Genomic DNA, 23,860 nt, shown 5'->3' on the forward strand with positions numbered 1-23,860 from the left:
GCAAACACAAGTTTGGAGATAAAGGTATCCTACAGTCCAAGATAGCGGAAAGTTTTTCTAAGACTTTAGTCCAGAAATACATAACCGGAGTGCATAACCATAAAGCATGAAAATAAGTGTCTGTAGTGTTTTGTAAACACTGGAGACAAATGTCGGAGTCTGAGAGTCCCATTTTCTTCATCATATATTGAGTAATATATGTTCTATGAATAATTTTATATTGGATAAGTTGTAAATTTGTGTTTTGTCATTTTAAATACGTTTTCACAAACTTTAATCCAAAAGTCAGATTCCGGAGCTTTAGACAAGTCTGTCTCTTATTTCGAGATGGGTAAATACATTTTATCAGTATACGAAAGTAACATATATTTTTGAGAGTTTTTTTGTTGTTGTCGGAGGAAGCTTTGTAATATATTTAGCTAAAACTGGTGGTTGGAGCATTGGAATGAGTTTTTTAAACATATTTTTAACTTGCAGATAATGTAAAAAATGTAAGTTTTTTATTTTGTATTTTTGGAGCAAGGATGTATATGATATAAACATATTATCTGAGAAAAGATGGTAGAGATGTGTAATTCCTTTCTGTTCCCACACACCTAAATAAAACAAATTGGTTGTTAAGTTGAAAGTCGGGGTTATGCTATATGGGAGAAAGCCCGCAGGGTTCCAATTGGGCTTTTGTAATTTCTATTGCCTTCCCCCAGGCGGTCAGGGTGGCGGAAATCATTGTTTTTTTTAAAACAATTGTGTCGCTTAATTGATGTTGTAACAAAGAGTAAATCTGAAAGTCTGAGGTTATTACAATCCTACTGTTCTAGTTCCAGCCATCAGTTAGTGTCTCTGTTGGGTTGTACCCATAGAATGATATATTGTAGCTGGTTAGCTATATAGTGCATAAAATGTGGTGCCTCTAGACCTCCTTTGGATTTACTTTTCTGAAGAGTAGATAGACTCAGCTTTGCTTTTTTTTATTCCAGTAAAATTTTGTAACGGCCGAGTCCAACGACTGGACTAGACGTAGGTTTGAATGGAATCATTGAGAAAAAATCATTTATTTTGGGTAAAACTTGGCTATTCGTCCTATTCGAGAAATGGGAAGATTATTCCAGCGCTCCAAGTCACTGTAAATGCTATCCAGAAGTGGAGTAAAGTTTAAATGAATTAAATCAGTTAATTTAGGTGAGATTTTTATGCCTAAGTATTTTAAATTACCTATAGGAAATGAGTAGAATGGGTCCTGGCTTGCAGGGTTCCATGAATTTTCAGTTGTTTAATTTTATCTTCCAAGTCTTTTTCAAATTTTTGATCCTGATTCTTTTTATAAGATGAATATGATATAATTTTGCCTCTAATTACCGCTTTCCCAGCTTCCCAGAGAAGAATTGGAGATAAATCTGGAGATTAATTTATTTCCAAAAAGTCTGTCCACTCTTTTCTTATAATTTTGTCAAACTCTGCGTCGTTTAGCAGTGAGATGTTAAAACGCCATGTCGGGGGTAGTTTAAAGGTATAATCAACTTGTAGGGAAAGGGAGACTGGTGCATGGTCGCTAATAATAATAGGATGTATTTTTGTAACAGTTTTATCAGCAATAGAGTTATTTGTAAGAAAAAAAACAATTCTTGAAAAAGACTGGTAGACAGCGGAAAATAAGGTATATTCCTTCTTATTTGGGTTTTTAAGTCTCCAGCTGTCGACGAGGCCAAAATCATCCATATATTCCTCTATTACTTTAGTAGATTGTAATCGCCTTATACATGTTGTATTATTAGAACGATCTATTAATGGATTTAAGATTGTGTTAAAGTCTCCTCCAATAATAATAGTAGAGTTCGCTGTTAATTCAAACAGCTGAGAGAAAAATTCATGGAAAAAGGCCGGATCATCATTATTAGGGGCATATAAATTACCAAATGTATATATTTTATTAAATATCATCACCTGAATAACAATGTATCGGCCCTCTGGGTCTGTTATTGTATTTAGAGTAAAGAATACATTCTTATGTATGAGTATACAGACTCCTCTTTGTCTACTGTTATAAGGGGCAGAGTACGCTTGGCTAAAATTCTTATCAATAAGTAATTTTTCTTCAGATTTTTGTAGGTGGGCTTCTTGTAGGAGGCAAATATCTGCTTTTAATTTTAAGAGATGGTGTTTTGTGGAAAACACTACTTCACCTTTATATTTTTATGCAGGATCGTGAGTGGTCGGCGGCAACAATGAATACACAGAGACTTGATATGCTTTGCTAGAACAACTGTGTCTTTTATTTCCCGCAAACAGCAATCAACATTTATACTGTGCTAGAATGATTATACCTTTCATTCCCCGCAAACAGCAACAATCACAACTCGATTTGCTAGAATTATTGTACCCTTTATTCCCAGCAAACAGCAATAATCACAACTTGCTTTGCTAGAATTATTGTACGTTTTATTCCCCGCAAACAGTAATCAACACTTGCGCTGTGCTAGAATGATTATACCTTTCATTCCCCGCAAACAGCAACAATCACAATCGATTTTCTAGAATTATTGTACCTTTTATTCCCCGCAAACAGCAATAATCACCACTTGCTTTGCTAGAATTATTGTACCTTTTATTCCCCGCAAACAGCAATCAATACACTACAACGTTAAGCAGCACAATATGATCATCATCAGCGCTTACCTTGACACTAGACCGGGGAGCCTACGGTCCGGGTGAAGCGAGCTGCAACAACGGCTGGGCAATCGTACGTGTTCCACAGCTGACTCCGTCCGGACCGTGTGCCGCTCCGTCTTTTATTCGTTAGCAAAAAGTTGTGAGCGTGAGAAACCGGGCTGTCCAAGCCCTCTCCCAGACACTCTCGAAAACATGTTTGCGAAGCAGGGAAGGCTGTAGTATAAACAAGGAAGAGTTCCCAGGCTGATCCCGCCCTTTATTTACAAATTGTTGGGCACCTGGATTTGTACAACAGTTCAGGACAACAACATATCCTTATATAAGAGGTTACATGAGGACATATCAAACCATGTTTTTTTTTCCTTCATTCCACCCCCTGGACTCATGAAACCTCAAAATATTTACAGAAAACGCATTGGACCTTGCACATTTGTCCAAATCAAAAATGTGTTTATTATAGACCCATACCCCTGTTATAGTTTTGTCGTTTGATGACCCTCCCATAATCGACCAGTATGGAAAGTGATTGTTTCCCATAGATATAATCCATACATGTTATTACAAAATATCGTCCCCTTATTCCAAAAGTGTTCTAGTTAGTTTGTCATCCATGGCACGTTTTACCTGTTTTACATAGAAGCAAGTACATACATTGAGTAAAGATATCGCACATAATACCGCAATAAGTACAATCAATGGAGGAGTCGTTACTTTCCGTGCAAAGGGTGATAATCCTGTGAATATATCATACCAGTGCGACGCTGATGATTGTTCCACCGTTTTTGCCACTGCAAGTACCTGTTCCCGGCTACCACTGTCATTATCTGTAATTTAGTAATGTTATGACGGTGGTCTTTCACCATCTGTTTTAGCACCTTAGAGTCGCTCAGTGCGCAACTGTACTTCTCCAAGGAGATACCCAAACAGTTGTCATGCAACACCTCCCACTGGATCAAGGTGAGAGCTGTGGCATCAGTGAAATTGGTTAACCGATAAGTATGATTGTTCCATGTCCACAGGTAGACATCCTAGAGGCAGCCAGAGAATGGTACTTTCGGAATTATTTGTCATTACAATTGCTTTAAATTGATTTCTTTGTACTTTGGCATGTATGTATTGCTATGAACACGGAGTCCAATTCATCCAATCAGTCATATTTTGCAATACCTCATCAGTTGTTTACTCTTTCTTGAAACTGCACTTGTTTTTCCCAAATTAATACATTCTGTGCTTGACCTTGCACCGCAGTTGGCATCCACCGTGCCACTTTTACTAATGCATCATGTGTGTATTGTCCAGTGTAGTGCAGCTTGCTTGTAGTAATCTGATTGTCAATCAGGTTGGCGAATCCCAGCAACGTTCCCGTCCCCCCCAGAAGGGTGTCATACCACGCCCGTCGAGCACGATGACACTCTGGTAAAATAGGGAACTTGATTGTCCAACGTACCTCAGTTCGAATCAGTCCATGTGCCATCTTCATACAGGTAGGCACGATAGGAACGACGTGGGTTGTGACTTAGGTGATTGTCCAGTCAGTGCCATTGCTCTTCCCGGTGCAATTCCTTTTTTCCGTATCATACTCACATAAAGAACACGTGGCATCCACCGTCAGTTGGCACCCTGCGGCTATCACAGGAATTTCCCGGCCACGGAAGCTCCTCCGACACACCTGGAGCGGACAATCACTGCTTACGTTGGCAATCAGGCAGGCTTGCCCGCCTGGACAAGTAAAGTCGTCCTGGGTGCGGTTGTCAGCGGCGTTTCTCCACCGCAACCGAAACCACCACACGTGCTCCAGCGTTCGACCAATGGTGGCCGTCTGAATCGCTCCCAGCAAAGGACGATCATCCCCATCAGGAGCACACCACCTGCAAGGCCTCCAATGCCTCATCGTCCGGCACCACCATGTCTCCGGCCAGCATACATCATCTCGTTGTACTTGGATCCCCAATCAAGGAGAATTCATACCTGTACACATACACATAGACAACTACTCGCTTGGATTAGTTTTCTCGTAAATAACATTTGTTAACGGGAACATACACCCACTTTTCGTCTCCAGGATACATTACGGCCACAGAGCTACCAGGACAGGAGGAGTCGACCAATGTTGAACGTTTAAACAAAATCAATGTTTTTCTCATATGAGAAGATGGCTTAAAAAAAACACAAAAGTTCATCACAAGGCGTCAACTCAGGCTGGCAAAAACGGTTTCCAAACTAAGGTCGTCTTTGTAACTTAAAAAGACACAATTTTTCTTCACGTTGGGTGGGTTTCAGCATTTAACTCTTTGACCGCCAAAAACGTTTAATAACGTTTAGTAAAATCCAAATGAGTGCCGCCAAAAACGTTAAAAGAAGTTAACTATGTTTTTTAATGGAAACGGGTGGAGGAAAGCCTTGGCCAGCTGTGCTCAAAGTATCAAGCAGATCGAGTTAGTATAATGACTATTTATGGGCACTCGATGGCAGCGATGACTCTCTTTGGACAAGATCGGGTAGGAGTCAGTAGTAGAAGACGTGAGGTGGAGCTCGAGTGTTGAGGGGAGAATGGCTGAGGAAGCGAAAATGGCGACCGGTTGCAAGCAGCTCACGCTTGAGCATTTTTTCAAAGACGAAAAGCATCGACCAATGCTAAAGAGCACATTGATGATGATGATGGTGACTCAGAGGTTGACGCCGAAGTTGGAAGCGTTGACGCGGCGGCTTCGATCACATCGTAAAGCCTCACCGTCTAGCGATGCTAACGCCGGAAAACATGGTGCACAACCGAGCACTTCAGAACAGGCGGACGTTCAATCGGACGATGAAGAGTACCACGAGTCCAATGCATATTCATCGGAGGAGTGGGTACAGTCTGATCAAGGAGAAGACACTGGTTCTGGACTACGATGCCACCATGAATGGAGTGGATAAGATGGATCAGAACATCTCTTACCAATCGGTATAGGAACTGAAGGACATGAGGAAGCCAGACGTAACACCAAGTCACCGTATCATGAACCTGAGAGTAGACTTGATGACAACATGACCAAACACACACTGCAGTACATACCTGCTTCTCCCCGGAAAAAAAGGCCGGCAAGAAAGTGTAGGGTCTGTACGCGAAGGGGCAATCGCAGTGAAACCAATCTGCGGTGCAAATCCTGCTGCGTCCCCTTGCACGCAGGGGAGTGTTACACAATAAACCACACAAAAAGAAAAACTGTGTAGTTGAAACATCCACACAATTGTAAACAGTACCACACATGCACAGTTGCACATATTTGTAAATAGTTTGCCAAATTGTTTTGTCAAATTGTTACACTGTTGAAAGTAAATAAACTTATTTTGCTATCAAAAAACACGTTTTCATTGTTGGTGGTAGTGTTTTACAGAAGTAAAGCACTGTTTAGGTGTTTGTGGCATCATTCATGGGGGAAAAAAGGTGTCAAATTCACTAGAGTGCATGAAATAATATTGTTTCACAAAAAGCTTGATTTCTACGTATTTTGGTCCAAAACAGAGCATTTGGGTGAAACCAACCTATTTTGTATTGTTGATTATATGATAAGGTAGAAACAAACTTTTTTTTCTGATGAAAGATGAGAGTTCAATCTTTCATTTGGTAGTATCTGTGTTTCCATAGTCCAAACACAAAACTTTCTGTGGACCTTGAAAGATCAGTCAAAATGCTTTAAATCAGCTGGCACCCACATGTTCTCTTTTCTGAAAATGGTTGGCAGTCAAAGAGTTAAGTCCTTCCAGTCCTTCTCCACCACCACCTCTGCTCCTTTGTTCTCTTCCCTTTCCAATCAGCCAGGCCTGCTTTAATCAAGGGGCCTAAGTGATCGCACCTGTTGGGGTCGGGATGCCACATATCCTTCCCTCTGTGCCTGACGTCCTCGGCAGGATGGTAGATGACCAAAAGACATCACGGCGGGACAATCCATCTGCTTTTCCATGTTGGGTTCCTGACCTGTTCACAACAGAAGAGTTAAACGGCTGCAGGCTTAAACCCATCTTGTCACCCAGCTATTTGTTTCCCATTTTTTCGCTATCCACTGCAAAGGGGAATGATCAATCACTAGCGTGAACCTCTTTTCCAGCAGGTAGTACCTGAGAGTTTCCAGAGCCCATTTAATGGCTAGGCAAACCTTTTCTACTATTGCATAGTTTTTCTCTCTCTGTAGAAACTTTCAACTTAAGTAGAGAATGGGATGTTCCTCACCTCCATTGACCTGGGCGAGCACAGCACCCAGACCCACCTCAGAAGCATCCGCCTGGACAACGAATTCCTTGCTGAAGTCTGGGGCAGTCAGCACAGGTGTTGAACACAGGGTTCTCTTCAGGTTGCCAAATGCCACTTCAGCCATCGGATTCCACTTGATCAACCGATTGTGTCTCTTTGTCGTCAATTCTGTGAGAGGTGCAGCTAACACAGCAAAGTTAGGAATGAAATGTCAATAGTAATTGGCCAACCCCAGAAAATATCTCACTTGCTTCTTGGTTACTGGCTTTGGCCATCTCCGAATGTGTATGTGTGCAAGTTTGGCCTCCTGGGGATTTACGAGCCCACGCCCGATAGTGTACCTCAGATAGTCCATCTCGCTGAACGCCAGTTTACATTTCTTGGGGTTAGCTGTTAGACCGGCTTGTCTGAGGGATTCTAGAACCTTCTGAACTTGTGGTTGGTGGCTTTCCCAGTCTGTACTCAGAAAGACCACATCATCTATATAAGCTGCAGCGTAGGCGCGATGTGGTTGCAGGACCTGATCCATCAAGCGCTGGAAGGTGGCTGGAGCTCCAAACAGACCAAAGGGCATCATGTGGTACTGCCACAAACCTCCCGGAGTGGCAAAGGCCGTCTTCTCCTTTGACTCTGCAGACAATGGAACCTGCCAATATCCTTTGGTGAGCTCAAGAGTGGTTATGAATCGTGCATTTCCCAAGCTTTCAATCAGTTCATCAACCCGAGGCATGGGATAGGCGTCAAACTCCGATACTTCATTAACTTTCCGGAAGTCAGTAAAGAAATGTACTGTGTTGTCGGGTTTGTCTTTCAGTACTATGGGGCTCGCCCAGGCACTCTTAGACGACTCTATCACCTCCAAGTCCAGCATTTTCTTTACCTCCTCCTCAACTGTCTTTTTGCGGGCCTCTGATATTTGGTACAGCTTCTGGTTTACCATTTTTCCCGGTTGGGTGCGTATCAAGTGTTCTACCAGGTGGGTGCAGCCTGGAACGAACGAGAAGGCATCCTGGTTCCCATCCACTAACTCTTTTTTTTTTTTTCCTGAGAGAGCTCAGTATTGTTCATTCGGTAATTTTACCGATTCGACATGTCATCATCATTGCTCTCTCTCTTTTTTAAATTGTTTTAATTTTTAATTTTCAATGTACGTATGTGCATGTGCGTGTGTGCATGTATGCATGCGTGTGAGTGTGTACTCATTAATTCACCTAAAACCTATTAAAAATCCCATACCGTTCACCTAAACCGAATGCTTCAGAATCCAGCCAGAGTCGTGAGGTTGTCAGGAGACCCGAGGAAGGATCAAAGAAAATAAAGGAAAGTGAAATCCAGCACCGACCAGACATCAGCTACTACCCACCGGGTTACCAACCAGAGTCTTTCACCAACCCCAGAAACATCTAAATTCCAACAAATTAGTGAGACCTCAAGGGACTAAAGGAGAGACTGAGGAAAGGAAGGAAGGATAGATGAAGCAGAGTGAGATCCACAGACATCAGCTTCCACCGATTCAACGACCAGAGGAAAAAGCAGATCGTGTTTGAATTTCGATAGATGCTGGTGTGGTGGATCTGGCATGCATGAAAATCTCCACCAAAGAGGGGAGCCGTCGACCAGCAGGGACAGAGCAAGCGCAACCCCCCAGGCCACGGCAGCGCCAAGGCACAACCCCCGGGCTACCGGCCGGAGAGCAAACCTAGGAGCCAGGAGCCAGGAGCCAGGAGCCAGGAGCCAGGAGCGCCCCCCCCCCCACCCCAACACAGCCCGCACCCCCAGCCCAACGCAGCAGAATGGGGCACGGCAGGCCCGCCAGGCACCCCACCGGCCCACAGCCCCCGCTCCCCCCATGACCCCCGCCCCCCCACCCACACCCGCCACCCACCACAACCCAGCCCCAGCTGCCCCCAGACCCCCAAACCCCCAGACACCTATCCACTTACTCCTTAGCCTGCTGGAGTTGGTGGGGATCAAGGTCTGGGCAAAACTGCACTTGGTCCCGAGCAGGTGTGGCTTCAACTCTGGGGGGAAGACAAGTGAACAATGCCTCTCGTACATGTAATTTTTTTCAGAGGTTAACATGATAGATTTGCTCACCTTTCCTCTTTCCGGGTTGCCGCACCTTATAGTTGACATCCCCCACTTTCTCAATCACCACGAAGGGGCCTTGCCATGTAGCTAGAAATTTGCATTCTACAGTGAGGACCAACACTAGTACCCTATCTCCCGGTTTGAAGTCCCTGGAATGGGCTGTCCTATTATACGTCCCGCTCTGTTCCCCTTTGGGCTTTCCCCATGTGTTCGCATCACCGCAGCCATTCTGTCCCTCATGGCTCCTACATGTCCAATCATGGTGTGGTGGGGACAGGGTTGTTCCTCCCACGTCTCCTTTGCAATGTCTAACAGCCCCCTTTGTTTGTGGGAATATAGCATTTCAAAGATTTCTTCATCAATTTGAACAAAAAAATGTACCAAGAAGGTATATATATCGACACTTGTATCACATGGTGGCTTTTTATAGAACCATACATATGTAAATGTGGGTGAGGTTTTTCTAGAAAAGTACAATACACGTTGCCACATCGTGTTTGTATCTTATTGTTTTTTAGAGTGTAGGCTATGTTTTGATTGTAGTTTACCGTGTGTGTGACTAGCTAAATAATGAACTTTACACTTTTGTTTTGTAATGACGGGCATACATTGTATTACAGTCTATCTCTCTCTCTCTCGCTCTCTCTCTGACTGTGAAAAAAACATTCTCAGCTTTTATATACATTTGAACAAAAAGTGGCAGGTCCAAAATTATTCAGATCTTTCTTCTCAAAAATAAATAAAAAAGCCTTTATTGGCTATTACAGCAAATAAAGTGCATCCTGTATTTGCTGATCAGCTTTTTGCATGACTTGGCTGAATTTTTGCCCATTTATCTTTAGATCTTCTTGTCATCACCACAGATATTCAACTGAACTCAAGTCTGGACTTTCTGGGCCACTGCAAAATGTTAATATTTTCATCCGTGAACCATTTCTTAACTACTTTTGCTGTGTGTTTTGGGATTTTGTCATGCTAAAATATCCACATATTAAAAATTTGCCAGGGGTATGAGTAATTTTGGGCTTGACTGTTGAATGCCCGAACTTGGTCAGGTGTCCCTTTTTTTCCACAAATCCAAGGTGGTAACCCTAGTGTACAATTAGCACTGACTTACCTCTGACAGCGTCCTGTGACGTGAGATTTGGGGTCTCACTTATAAAGCTTGTGTACAATCAAAATGAGGCCAAAACTCTACAATCAAACATTTCTGCGCCAAAAGGTGGTATTTATAGAAAACAAACTGAACGTGAAACTTTATGCGTCGCCACGTCAAGTCTGTACCTACCGTACACAATCCACACATTCTGAAGACATTGGAAAACAGTGACACAAACATCTTTGTAGTGCATTTCAATTCCTCAAACACCATGTATGCTGGACGTTGGGTCACATTAATGTTTGTTTTGCTCCAGACTTGCTCCGATGTCACAAGCATGCAGTGGGGCAGACAACTTCCAAATGAACTTAAACATTTTAAACGCCCGTCTTCTCTCCTTCATCACCTATCTTGAAAAAGCCTCATGCAACAAATCATATTAATGACAATAATGTGGACACATACTGCACGCATTACATCATCGCGCAGCGCAGTAATACGCACCATAAAACTATATTGACACAAGACAATAAGGGAAAAAAATTGCTAGAAAAATACAGTCTGGTACAAGAATTTTTCCTATGGAGCTTGATATAATTATAGGCTTTTGCCATGCAAATAAATAAATAAATAAATAAATAAAAGAAACATGCACGTCAATAAAGTCTGTCAAACGTTCACAATGCGATCCACACAGCCGTGATGTTGGATATAGATCTATAAGCAACACATTGGGAATATTAATAAATACTACTAAATAATAATTATAGAGCGGCCTATTGATCGCCTAATTTTTGGAGACAATTTCCCTAGTGCAAAATTGGTTAAATAATTTTCTTTTTCTCACCCTTTGGATCAGAACAAATTATTATTATTATTATGTTTTCCTTTATTTTTCTTTCTTTTTTAAATCTGCCACTGTGCGCTCTGAGGCGGTATTATCGCAACTCGTCCTGCTTGCTTTTATTGGCGATGCTCCCAAACAATCACAGCCTTCCATGACTCGACATGTCCAATGAGGGTTTCAATATACATCTTTTTTTTAAATCTTTTTTTATATTTTGTTTACACAAAAATTCTTTGTACATAATGGTGGTTAGCCTTCTCAGTGAGCCATAGACGTCTATTAGACGTCTCGTCTAAGTTTAGACCGAAATGAGCCCGTCAATAATTGGCCCGAATCTAGACGACACAATTAATCAAGTAAATATTAAATTAAAAAAAAATAACTGTACGTTGTAAAAATGATGGCAAAATGTTGGATTAAAACGTTTTAAACAGTCACTGATAAATCTACAGTGTAGTTTATATTTAGACTTGATGTAGATGTCTAAATCAAGTTCTCATTTCAACTCTCTTTAGACCAAAATTGGACTATTGAAATAAATACTTTGAATAATGTGTATTGACAAAGACAAGTAAATAAATAACTGCACAATAGGATCGCCAGATTGCACGATTCACCAATAAAGCAGCATAATAGGGCGTACGGGATTGAGCCGGAATCTGGACATGGTCATCAGCCGCCATTTATAACTCTATGATACCTTCCCACCACTAGGAGGCAGCAATGCGCTTACAATTCCAGTCGTTCTGAAGGAAGAAAAAAGTGCAAACAAGTCATTGGTGGTAAACTTTATCAGTCAACGCCTGTTGCTTCAAAAAATAAAATAAAAAACTTTATTATATGTGAGGATGCCATACAGATTCATGTAAAAAACAAACAAAAAAAAAACTTTAAGATATCTTCATATTTCCAAAATATCAATGTACATGAGTCACTGACATTTAATGTATTAACAAACATGACATTGACAATTGATGAAATAATGGAATATGTAACTCTAGAGATTTAAAATCATAAAAAAAGAATGTGACTGTAAGCTGTGTACATCAAACACCTGGTTCAAGTATCGCAGTAAATAATGATTGGATGGTTAAACTGTTTTCCAAAGTAAGCAAAAAAAAAAAAACGTCCATCTGTGGTGACTTTAATATAGATTTGTTGAATCCTACAAAAGCCAAACATATTGATGACTTTATGAATACAATGTACATCATATCTTTATATCCAACAATAACAAAACCTAGCCAAATAACTTCACATAGCGCAACAATCATTGATGACATCTTTACCAATGTTTTGGGGAACTTAACCACTAGTGGCTTACTTGTATGTGATATTTCTGAGCATTTAACTGTCTTTACTGTGTTTGGTTGTCATTTGAAGCACACAAATGTTTCCAAGAAAATGATTTTTAAACGAATAAGAAATTATGAATTAATCAACAAATTTGAATAGTAGTCTTGGACAACAAGATTGGAGTTCTTGTAGCAAATGTTTTACATATTTTCATTTCCCTGTGTAATGAACACTGCCCAGTTAAAAAAAAATTGTACTAAGAAATAATATTTAAAAAAAAAAAAAAATCCTTGGCTCACAAAAGGAATAATTAACGCTTCTAAAAAAAACAAAAAAATCTCTACAAACTGTTTATTAAGCTAAAAACTAATGAAGCAGAACACACATATATATATATATATATATATATATATATATATATATATATATATATATATATATATACATATACATATACATATATATGTTGAATTTACTCCGTATCCAACCCACCGCTTTTGTTTACTCATGTAATTTTATATGAATAATGCATATTTCATATGCAGCCTTGGGGAGTAACGGAATACATGTATCGCTGTTAGGTAATTAAATAACAATTTTTTTTTAAACAGTATTCCGTTACAGTACAGGAAAAAACATGTAATCAGATTACAGATACATTTATTAAAAATGGGGATTATTTTGAAGGATTACAATTCTTACGATGAGAGCGAACAAGAAAGAGAGAGTGAGAGAGCGAGAGAGAGAGAGAGAAAGAGAGTGAGAGAGATTTGTTGACGCCGTGTCGGGCACACAAGCTGTTTAAAAGGGTTCACAGACGAAAGGAGGAAGTAAGTGGTGATCGGTATTTACGGCTTGGAACATACTTGGCTTGCTGAAGGACCGATTTATCTTTAACAAAGAAAACGTTTGAGATGAGAGTCGATCCTGCGGCATGCTAGACTAAACTTCTACAACATAATGTTGAGTTACATCTTACAAACAAATATCCCTCCCACCAAAACACCATACACAATATGGCTAAACTCGTGACTGGGATAAAAGTTCATTTTGCAGTTAATGTCATGCATGGTCATCCTCATAGCAATATTAGAGCATGCGTGCGTGTGGGTGAAATGAGCTACCATGGGAAATGAGCTTTTAATACCATAATTTGTCCTTTTTGTCCATATTCATTGGATGCCCGCCCGCCCGCCTGGATGCCCGCCTGCCTGCCTGGATGCCCGCCTGCCTGGATGCCAGCCTGCCTGCCTGCCTACACACACGCGCACGCACCCCCCACACACACACGAGAGCAATGATGATGACATGTTGACTCGGTAAATCAAGTCAAGTTTATTTATATAGCCCTTAATGACACAAGAGTCTCAAAGGGCTTCATATGCCCACAGTTGACAAAGATTCAGGTTCTGTGCATCAGATAAGTCTTTAGTGGGAAGGCTGCATCACCCAACATTGCAAATGGGACACCACCAAGGTGAGCAGCACCAGGAAGAGGAGCATCTGTGGGCATTTCTAGCGTTCCACTCTCCATTCCTCTTCCCAAATCTGATCCAGCGTAGACTCCTCCGTCATTAGTTCGTCCAAAATCTCCAACTTGAATCACTCTGAGGCAGTAGTCAGCATCTACTAGTGCTTAAAGCACAAATGAAAACTTTTTTATTAATAGTTAAAATACTGACTACCGTATTGCTGGTGATTGAATGACAACATGCTTGCCATCAATGGCGCCCAGGCAATTTGGAAAGTTCCACTTTGTCCAGAAACCCTGTGCCACCTCAGTCCATGTGTCCTTTGTTGGCTTGGGAAGGTGCTGCCGCGTCATCATCTTCTCTACCGCTGCACAAACCATGTGAACAGAGTTTCTCACAGTAGAATGTTCGAGGCGATAGCTGAAAGCCAGGCTGATTAGGGAATCACCAGAGGCCAAAAACCTGAAACAAAATAAAACATCCATGTCAAATTCATATATTCTATATCTTTTTTTCTGTTTACAGCTAATGACTGCAAATTCTAGATGGAGGCAGCTCAGAGATTCTTTTTTCCCCCAAGTGGCTCAGCTGGTGGGATCCAGAAAGACTGGAAGTATGCAGAGTTAATGTATTTTCTGAACCCATTTCTCCAGCCAAGAAGGTATGAAAAAAATTGCTACACGTGCACAATATATAATTTTATTTTGTGTTATAAAAAAGTGTTTATCATATGTACCTATTGATGTTGCTAACCTATGATGTATTGATGATTTTCCCTCTTCTTTTGTGCTTGCCATTTTTTCTCATTTTAAAAACAACTTGCAGGCCATGCCCACACTAGAGGGAGTAGAGGGTAAAGAGGGTGAAAGATCTGAAACCCCATCATCACTGGGATCACCTGCTCCTTCATGTCTTCCTCCCGTCACTACCCTCAACAGGAGGCATTTAAAAGTAAAAAAAATAAATAAATAAAAAAATAAAAACGGCTCGAAATAAATTAAACATGACAAATTAACATTATTTAAACACAAAACGTACTTACCCATGCCAAAGTCAGAGAAATAATGTCCAAAAAGCGGATCGATGTGACGACGGGCAAGCGTGTTTATTGTTCACTAGCGCTATATATATAAAAGGTTGTTATCGCGTGGACTTAACTCTGCAGCATGACCCCTGTGGTCTCGTGAGTGCAAATTTACGGACACGGACAGCTGACGCAACGCAGTCAGTGTGAATTGCAGTCAGTGTGAATTGCAGTCAGTGTGAATTGCAGTCAGTGTGAATTGCAGTCAGTGTGAATTGCAGTCAGTGTGAATTGCAGTCAGTGTGAATTGCAGTCAGTGTGAATTGCAGTCAGTGTGAATTGCAGTCAGTGTGAATTGCAGTCAGTGTGAATTGCAGTCCGTGCGGCGGCCATACGGAAAACGCAGCGCAGCCGTTCCGCAGTCAGTGTGAATTGGGCGTTAGGGTGAAGGCCGTCCAACCTCAGCAGGAGGGCCAATTATCTACAAACTGAAATCCCTGCTAACAATCAGAGTATGCAGGAGCGCTGCTTGGATTTATCAAAAAAGTATACACCTCTTTTTGCTAGAATAATGGTGCCTTTTATTCCCCGCAAACAGCAATCAACACACTTCAACGCTAAGCAGCAGAATATGATCATCATCAGCGCTTACCTTGACACTAGACCGGAGAGCCCATGGTCCGGGTAAAATGAGCTGCAATAACGGCTGGGCAATGGTACGTATTCCACAGCTGACTCCGACCGGACCGTGTGCCGCTCCGTCTTTTATTCGTTAGCGTGAGAAACCGGGCTAGCCAGGCCCTCTCTCAGGCACTTTTGAAAACATGTTTTGCGAAGCAGGGAAGGCTGTAGTATAAACAAGGAAGAGTTCCCAGGCTGATTCCGCCCTTTATTTACAAATTGTTGGGCACCTGGATTCGTACAACAGTTCAGGACAACAACATATCCATATATAAGAGGTTACATGAGGACATATCAAACTATGGTTATTTTCCCTTCAAAGGCCTTTATTGCCACATAGCCAGTTGATTAAAAATTGCCAACCCGTTTCGGCATTGGTAAGCCTTCGTTAGGGCAAGCTGAAAAGGATATCATACAAGCAGCAGAAGTTAGTCACATATTCACAGTGGGATGAACACAGTCAGCTGGTACTCATCATCCAATCAGCAAGCAACAATCAGCAATACTTTTACACTGCAAATAATGTGTCACTTGCCAAGATTTAAAATCTTAAATTTAGAAACGAATCTTGTTTTAACGGTTATATACTTATTTGAAAAATGTTGGCTTTCTATTATTATCTTAAATTGTGTCTAGGTTGTCTCAATTAGTCTGGATATCTTAAAATAAAGCAAATTACCCTTAAAATAAGTTACAATAAGTTAGTTCTCTCAGCAAAGGTCTCATCAAAAATAATCTTATTTCAAGATTTAATACCAAACACAAGTGGATTGATTTTAGAATCACACACGAGGCATCTTTAGCATTTATTAAACAGATGCAAATGCGTGTAGCACATTTCACATTATTGACTCAGCTATGCAATAACAAAATGTGGATGGCTCTGCTGAAACAGAACTGCACTACTCACAACTGCATATCATGAAAATACAGTTTACCCTGTAGTGTTATGAGTGAGATGATCCTAACTCAGTACAATAGATATATGGTGCAATGTTGTGTGTGTGGAATATATGCAGCCGTACTGTACATACTCATGTATATATATATATATATATATATATATATATATATATATTTAGGAGTGTGTGTGTGTATACGGGTGTGTGCAGTCCTCATGTATGTACTTCTCTACACATGTATACTTCTGTGAAGATTTCTTATTGCTGCACTTCTTATTTAACTTTAATTTATTATTACTATTTAATTTAATTGTATCTCTTTCTATTCTGTTGTTTCTTCCTTACTGTAACTGCAGCTGGACAGAGTCCAGGAAAAAGTTCCCCACGGAGAAAATAAAAGTATATCGTATCGTATCGTATCGTATTTGTGGATTAGCTTGAATAAGGTCTTCAACACAACACCAGTAGACCAACGGCTGGACCATTCACCCACCATTCATGAAAGCCATTACTCAACCCCCGGCACACGCGGATGACGTCATGTATCCTTCCGCCTTGTGCTATGCACACAATATAGTACCATACTACACACCACCCTTTCTTTGAGTCGTTTAGACATGTCGTAACCAGCGATGCCATTACGCATTAACAGTCCTTTACTCCCTTACCACACACACACACACCATAGAAATAGAACACAAAAAAAGATTTATTCATGGACACTGCTTGTCACAACAAATTCAACAGAACAACAAGCAGTCCCTAACACTTAGGTGATCTGGGTAGACTACCAGATAATCACCACATTGCTGCAGTAGATTATTCTGCCACTTCAATTACAGGCTATGTCAACTAAACTACAAAGTCTCTGTACCTTTCAGGTGGCCTCACCAGTGTGCCACTGGAGGTAACGTGCGTAGCAGTCAGTGGTGTTGCACTTGGAGGTGTGGCACGAGGTGGATCAGCATCAGAAACAGGTCGTTGTGTCTCTGTGTTGTTTTCAGTGTGTTTCTCCTCTTCCGCAAACTCCTCCGAAGTTTCTGGTACGCCAAGGATGGGTCTCAGGTGACTCAGATTCCTGCGAAGCACACCTTTGTCGGTCTGGACCAAGTATGATCATGGGGAATCCCACTTCTCAAGCACAGACGCTGCTTTTGTCCATCCTTGTTCGTTCTGCAGCGTGACAGCAACAGAAGTCCCTGGTGAGAGTTCAGATAAAGGTCGGGCACCATGCCTTTTGTCATTAGCATGGCCGTAACGCTGCTTTATCTTCTTATCCACCTGTCTGACGTGATGCAGGTCCGGCCATGGAGGCTGCAACTTCGTTTCAACAGTCGTAATTGTGGTGCGAAGTTGTCTTCCAAGCATTAGCTGGGCAGGACTGGCACCTGTGGCCAGCAGTGGGGTTGCTCTGTATATCATCAGGGCCAAGAAAGGATCAGACTGCTTAAGGAGTCCTTTTGCTGTCTGCACGACTCTCTCTGCTTCTCCATTTGCTTGAGCATAATGGGGACTGGCGGTGACATGTTTGAAGTCATAGTCACGGGAGAACTGTGCGAAATCCTTTCCTGAGAATTGGGAAACATTATCCGTCACTAGTACATTTGGGGAACCCCATCTAGCAAAGATGTTTTTCAGTTTAGCTCTGGTGGTCTCCCCTGACATATCTCCGAGGTAAGCAATCTCGATATACCTAGAACAATAGTCCACAACTCCCAAGTAGTTCTTCTTACTTAGCTCACATATGTCAGCTCCCACTCTTTCCCATGGGCGGCTGGGCAAAGGGGTTGTCATCAAGATTATAGCGCATCAAACGCAACAATAACCTCTGACATCTTAGTGGAACTAAGTTTATGTATTTGCAATTTATTAGCGGAATGAGGGGCTTATGGTCGCCATACAAATATCTAGAAAACGCTCAGACTGCAGCAAGGCACTATTTTTCAATTTGGGCATTGCGCTGCTCCGCTTCCGAAAGTGTTTTGGAACAGAAACTTACTGGTTTCAACTGATCATCGTGTCTTTGTAGAAGAACAGCTCCCAAGCCATAACTACTAGCATCAGCACATATAAGGATGTCATCCATATATATGGCAACACTTTCATGGTCCTTCAGGAGGTCAGTCATCTCCCGTTGGAATATTTCTGGAGCACTTTTTATACCAAATGGTAGTCTATTTAAATAGTACCGACCAAATGGAGTTGTGAATGTTGTCAATTTGGCACTTTTACTGTCCAGTGGTATTTGCCAAAATCCGCTGGCTGCGTCCAAAAGAGAAAACACTTTGGCGCCAACAAGTTTTGGTAATATGTCATCAATAGTAGGCAAGACATATTTTTCCCTTTTCACTGCTTTGTTAAGCTTCTTGAGATCCATGCAGATTATTGGCTGTTATTTTTGGGCGCAGCAACCATCTGCGCACACCATTCAGTTGGTTCTTTAATTGGCTGTATCACTCCACTTTATACCATTCGATCCAGCTCCATCTTTACCTTTGGAAGCATAGGCACGGATACATGTCTCGCAGTGGTCACACTGTATGGTGTGGAACCCTCTTTCAGAGTGATTTTGATTAGTTTTATGTTCAGCTTGCCAACTTGCTGGACAGGAGTCTTTTAACAGCTTTTCATTCTTTACTTCTTCTATGCGCTTAACCAGGCCCATTGCCATAGCTACATTTCGACTCAGCAGGTTATTTTGTTTTCTTTGCGTGTTCAAATAAAATCCAAGTTTGAGATCTGTGAAGAGGTTTCCTTGCAAGGTTTTTATTACAGAAAGTTTCTGAAGACACAAATGAGTTCAGTCAAGTAGTGATCTGTCCAAATGTGTGCCCTTAAAGTGGATCCACAGCACCTTTATACAAAAACAGTGTTTACAGGATATGGTTTCTCCCCTCCCTGAGTCCTTGGGGGAAGAGTGAAGTAGAAAAAACAGATAAGACTTCCGACAGCTCATATCTTAGTTCATCCCCGCTTTTGGAAAATTAATTGGACCCATCTCTTCCTTGAACTTTAGACCGGATAACTGATGCACAGAAACTCTGCCTACACTTTTTAAACATATACTCCTTAGATAAATCACAGGAACCTTAATACACATTCCTTTCACAGGGAAGAGAACAAAAGACACTATGCATCAAGTTAAATTGAATTAACTGTTTTCTTATTACTACACAGCTATAACTAAATTCAAAACAGTTAAAATATAAATTGAAACAGTAAAAATGTTAACAATGTTAACACTACCATGTGACCCTTTTATCACATTCACTTTAAACCGGAATTTCTTTATTTTTGATGTCTGAAAGCTAAGCCCTTGTGCTTTACAAAAAAGGTGCTGTCATTACGGTAATTTCAGTCCTCTTACGGAAGCCAGGGAAGTCAGTGAGTCACGACGGAAGAGTGCAGAGAAGAACAGCGGGATTTTCAGTAATTGTGGGTGAGGTTTTTCTAGAATAGTACAATATTAGTTGACACGTCGTGTTTGTATCTTATTGTTTTTAGAGTGTATGCCTTGTTTGTAGTTTACAGTGTGTGTGTGTATGACTAGCTGAATATTAAACATTACACTAAGTTCAGTTTGTTTAGTGATGAGAGACATACATTGCATTACAGTCTCTCTCTGTCTCTGTGGGGAAAAAATATTCTCAGCTTTTATATATATTTGAACAAAAAGTTACACGTCCAAAATTATTCATACCTTTCTCCTCAAAAATTTATAGAAAAACCTTTATTGGCTATTACAGCAAATAAAACACATCCTATATTTGCTGATCAGCTTTTTGCATGACTTGGCTGATATTTTTGCCTATTCATCTTTAGCAATGAGCTCTTCTTGTCATCACCCTGATATTTAGTTCCCTCCACAGATTTTCTACTCAATTCAAGTCTGGACTGTCTGAGCCACTGCAAAACGTTAATATTTTCATCCGCGAACCATTTCTTAACCACTTTTGCTGTGTGTTTTGGGATTTTGTCATGCTAAAATGTCCACATATTCAAAATTTGCCGGGTGTATGAATAATTTCAGGCTTGACTGTTAAGTACCCAAGCTTGGTCAGGTGTTCTTTTTTTTCATAAATCCAATCTAAATTGTGCGGGTCATTCAAAATATGCACAGCTCACCTAAAAACTAAAAATAAGATGCTTTAAAAAAAATCTATTTAAAAATAAATTCATGGTACCAATTTAGTTTGTTGACCATCATCAATAATTACTTACATGTATAAGTTCTTTCAAACCACGATAAACATCCAAGATAAGGGCAGCTCTATTCTTTTGTTATCAAATACCTACAAAAAGCATAATACCCCCCACCTTAAATATGTATTATGTCTTTGATCTGTTATAGCCGACAGACCAACAGGATGTCTTCATCCAGAAGCAAAGCTTGACCTGTCCAGTCTTCGTTTTTAATGGCAGTAAGTGTGTCATTGCTGTTGGTAATTTGCCAGTTACATTTGCCAAAGAAAAGTTAAAGGTGCACTCTGGAACTTGTCACTTACTTACTCGCAACTGTCATCTCTCGCCAAAAGCGTAATTACAGCCTCTGTGTCAAGTTAGTGTAGAGGCCTCGATACACCAATCTGATGTCGGACAAATGTGACCGACGCCTCTACCTGTGGCGTCAATCTGGCCGTCGGCACGTCGCGTTGGAAAAATTATGCAAGTACAACCCGCAACAAACGGGCACAAACGCTTATTATTAAGGACCTTCTCCACATGTGTGAGAACTAATTCCCCTCCATACCATCAGCGGCAGTAGTCACTATTTTCCTCATTGTAAGAAAAAGGCAAACAGAAAGTTCTTCAGGGGGCGGGATATAAAACCTAAACAATGATTTCCCACGATGTATTCCCACGCGAAGCACACCCTCAGGCTCTTTACAGTGCAGTCCAGTTGCATGATTAAACATATAGTGCTGAATTCATCTTCTATTCATTATGTCCAAATACGAAGTGTGATAATGTGCTAAACAAGCGATATAGTAAGACTGACTTGCATATGAAAGGCCGTGTATTGGAAAGGTTTAAGCTGATTATCTGCATTCATCACGTCCACATGCGCTGATTTGCTAGCTAACAGCCAATCAGCATGATCAAATGTCACAAGGGTCTGACACCGATTCAACATGTTGAATCTGGCAAAAAGACCCCCAAACGCTAACCAACAGGATCCGACGTTTTATCCATTAATCAGACGGCGCACACCGACGGCGACGCCTGGACGCTTTCTGACTCATGACGTCGGATTGGTGTATCCAGGTCTTTTGGCGCCACTCCACCCCTCCCCTCCCCAAGAAACTGTAGTGTGGAGCAGTTTTGGATTTTTCAGATGACATTGATGAAGTGCAATGGTTATAAAAGGTTGTAAAAGGGCCCTCGTTGGCCTTTTGATAAAAGACACCCTTATAAAACCTTACTGGGCTTCTTTTCATTCATTCATGTTTCAATATGTCATGTATATTTACTTTTGTTTCCTCCGTGCAAAGTAAAGTTGAGGTGTTGAAATAGCTTGAACAAAAGCTTTTTAGGACTGTGACATGTCAGAGCACGTTATAATTATATTACCTGAGGTGGTTGTGTTCCAGTCAAGTTGTACTTAAAGTACAAATAAAGATTGACACTTTATGCTCGGTTTCAGTATTTTTTTCCCTTTTTGCCTTCATATGATGCTTAGAAAAGATATTTTCCGCTTATTCTAGGCAACAATAAAAGCCATTTAACCTTGTCTAAGGTCTAAGGCTTATTTTAAGATTTAATTGACTGTTTTGTTGAATTAGTGTTTAAAGCTTCTTTTTTTAATTTCCTTGACTTATTGCTTAGAATAAGTATTTTTTGCTTATTCTAAGCAACAAATAAGGGCATTTAACATTTTAAAATAAGTGTTTAAAGCTTATTTTAAAATTGTATTGACTTTTGTTGCATATAATTAGTTTGTAAATCTTCTTTTAAGATAAATATAGATCTACACATTTGTTTTATTTCAAGAAATCTAAATAAGTAAAAATATCTTGTTGTATGGACAGATAATTTCACTCGTTTCAAGTAATTTTCCCTTGAAATAAGTGTTTATATCTAATATTTAGACCCTGCCTTAGTCAAGTCAATAATAAAAGAAATTTAACACAATGTACGATTTACAATATATAATGTAATACATACAATGCATACTCCAACAATCAGCTTCCGGAAGGCCCCCACCCTTAGCAATAAACTAGTCAAGAGCTATCTCCACCTTTTGCAAAAAAAGACTTGGCCTATGGTATAAGAGGCACTAGGTTTCCTGGTCTGAATGGTGAACTGGATTTAATTTCTTTTCTTTAAGATCTCTTCTGAAAAATTCATTGTAAACAATTGTACATTATATATTGTAAATCGTATACTGTGTTTCATATTATTATTTTTTGACTTTTAAAAGTATTGCTGATTGTTGCTTGCTGATTTGATGATGAGTACCAGCTGACTGTGTGTCCATCCCACTGTGAACATGTGACTAACTTCCATATAAGCAGTTGTATGACAGTCCTTTTCAGTTTGCCCTGACGAAGGCCTACCAAGGCCGAAACTTTTTAATCAACTGGCCTTTTACTTGGAACACCTTTGAGTGCCTCACTTTTCTCTCTTTTTTTAAATCCCTGCTTGCTACAAACACTAGCCAGTCACCAATTACGCGAGAATAATCTGCTAAACCTCGAATCATTGCCTCTCGCTGACAAGGGACCAGAAACAATTACTCGATGCCGACTCATCTTTCTGGCGAGATTACAAGTCCTGGCTATGTTTTTCTTTGTAATCTCTGATTGCCTCATCCTAGTGTCATTGAAGCCGACATGTATGACTATGTCAGAGTAGCTAATGTGTGCATCTCCCTGGTGTTTTCTAGACTTGGTGCATGCCAGCTCCTTCAGGTTAGCTTCAATGTCGGGTGCTCTGGATGTGTTGGAGTCACCTATAACTATAATGCGGGAGCCAGTAGACAGAGATGAAGTAGGGCTAGCTAACTGACTAAATCTGTTATGCGTCTGAACAGGCTCACCACAGTTAGCAGGCTGCTTAGGGCTAATGCTAACTGGACTAGCATGTCCGCTACAACCCACGCTAACTGTTGTGTCCACCGCATCTACATTTACCAAATGAATCTGTTCTAGTTGACGGACACGTCCTTCTAGCAGGGACAGCCTCTCCGTGAGAAGGATGCAGTTGGAGCACGAAGCAGTACTTACGTTACATGAAGTTATACTCACGTATACTGTAGTCGGTTGGGGAATCCGAGAGCGGAGGCAATTCACAAGCTGGGCAGCTAAAGGCCCCTCATCTGTATAGTTTCATCTAAAAATTTTAGATCTCGGTATGAAAAATGACACTGGTTTTCAGTGACAATTGATCAGTCTGATTGACTGTTCACTAGTGAATCGGTGCTGAAGATCAAGAGTAAGACTGCTGAATGAACAATACTGAGCTCTCAAAAAAAAAATGACTTCATGCATTTCCTAGCCCCTTAACAAACTTAACCATCACAACTGATTGCCTAACCCTAACATCTAACA

At 40.7% G+C, this 23,860-nt stretch overlaps 2 pseudogenes; one reads left to right on the forward strand and one right to left on the reverse strand.

Annotated features, from left to right (window-relative positions):
• LOC147163309 (uncharacterized) overlaps positions 1–13,864 on the forward strand; it is a 134,176-nt pseudogene extending 120,312 nt beyond the window's left edge.
• A 1,324-nt stretch (positions 13,865–15,188) lies between these two features.
• On the reverse strand, positions 15,189–23,828 carry LOC147163314 (uncharacterized; annotated as a pseudogene).
• Positions 23,829–23,860: the final 32 nt, after the last annotated feature.

This window comes from Leptonotus elevatus, chromosome 14 (genome assembly GCF_054856555.1).
Source record: "Leptonotus elevatus isolate MCC_2025b chromosome 14, RoL_Lele_1.0, whole genome shotgun sequence".
NCBI lineage: Eukaryota > Metazoa > Chordata > Actinopteri > Syngnathiformes > Syngnathidae > Leptonotus > Leptonotus elevatus.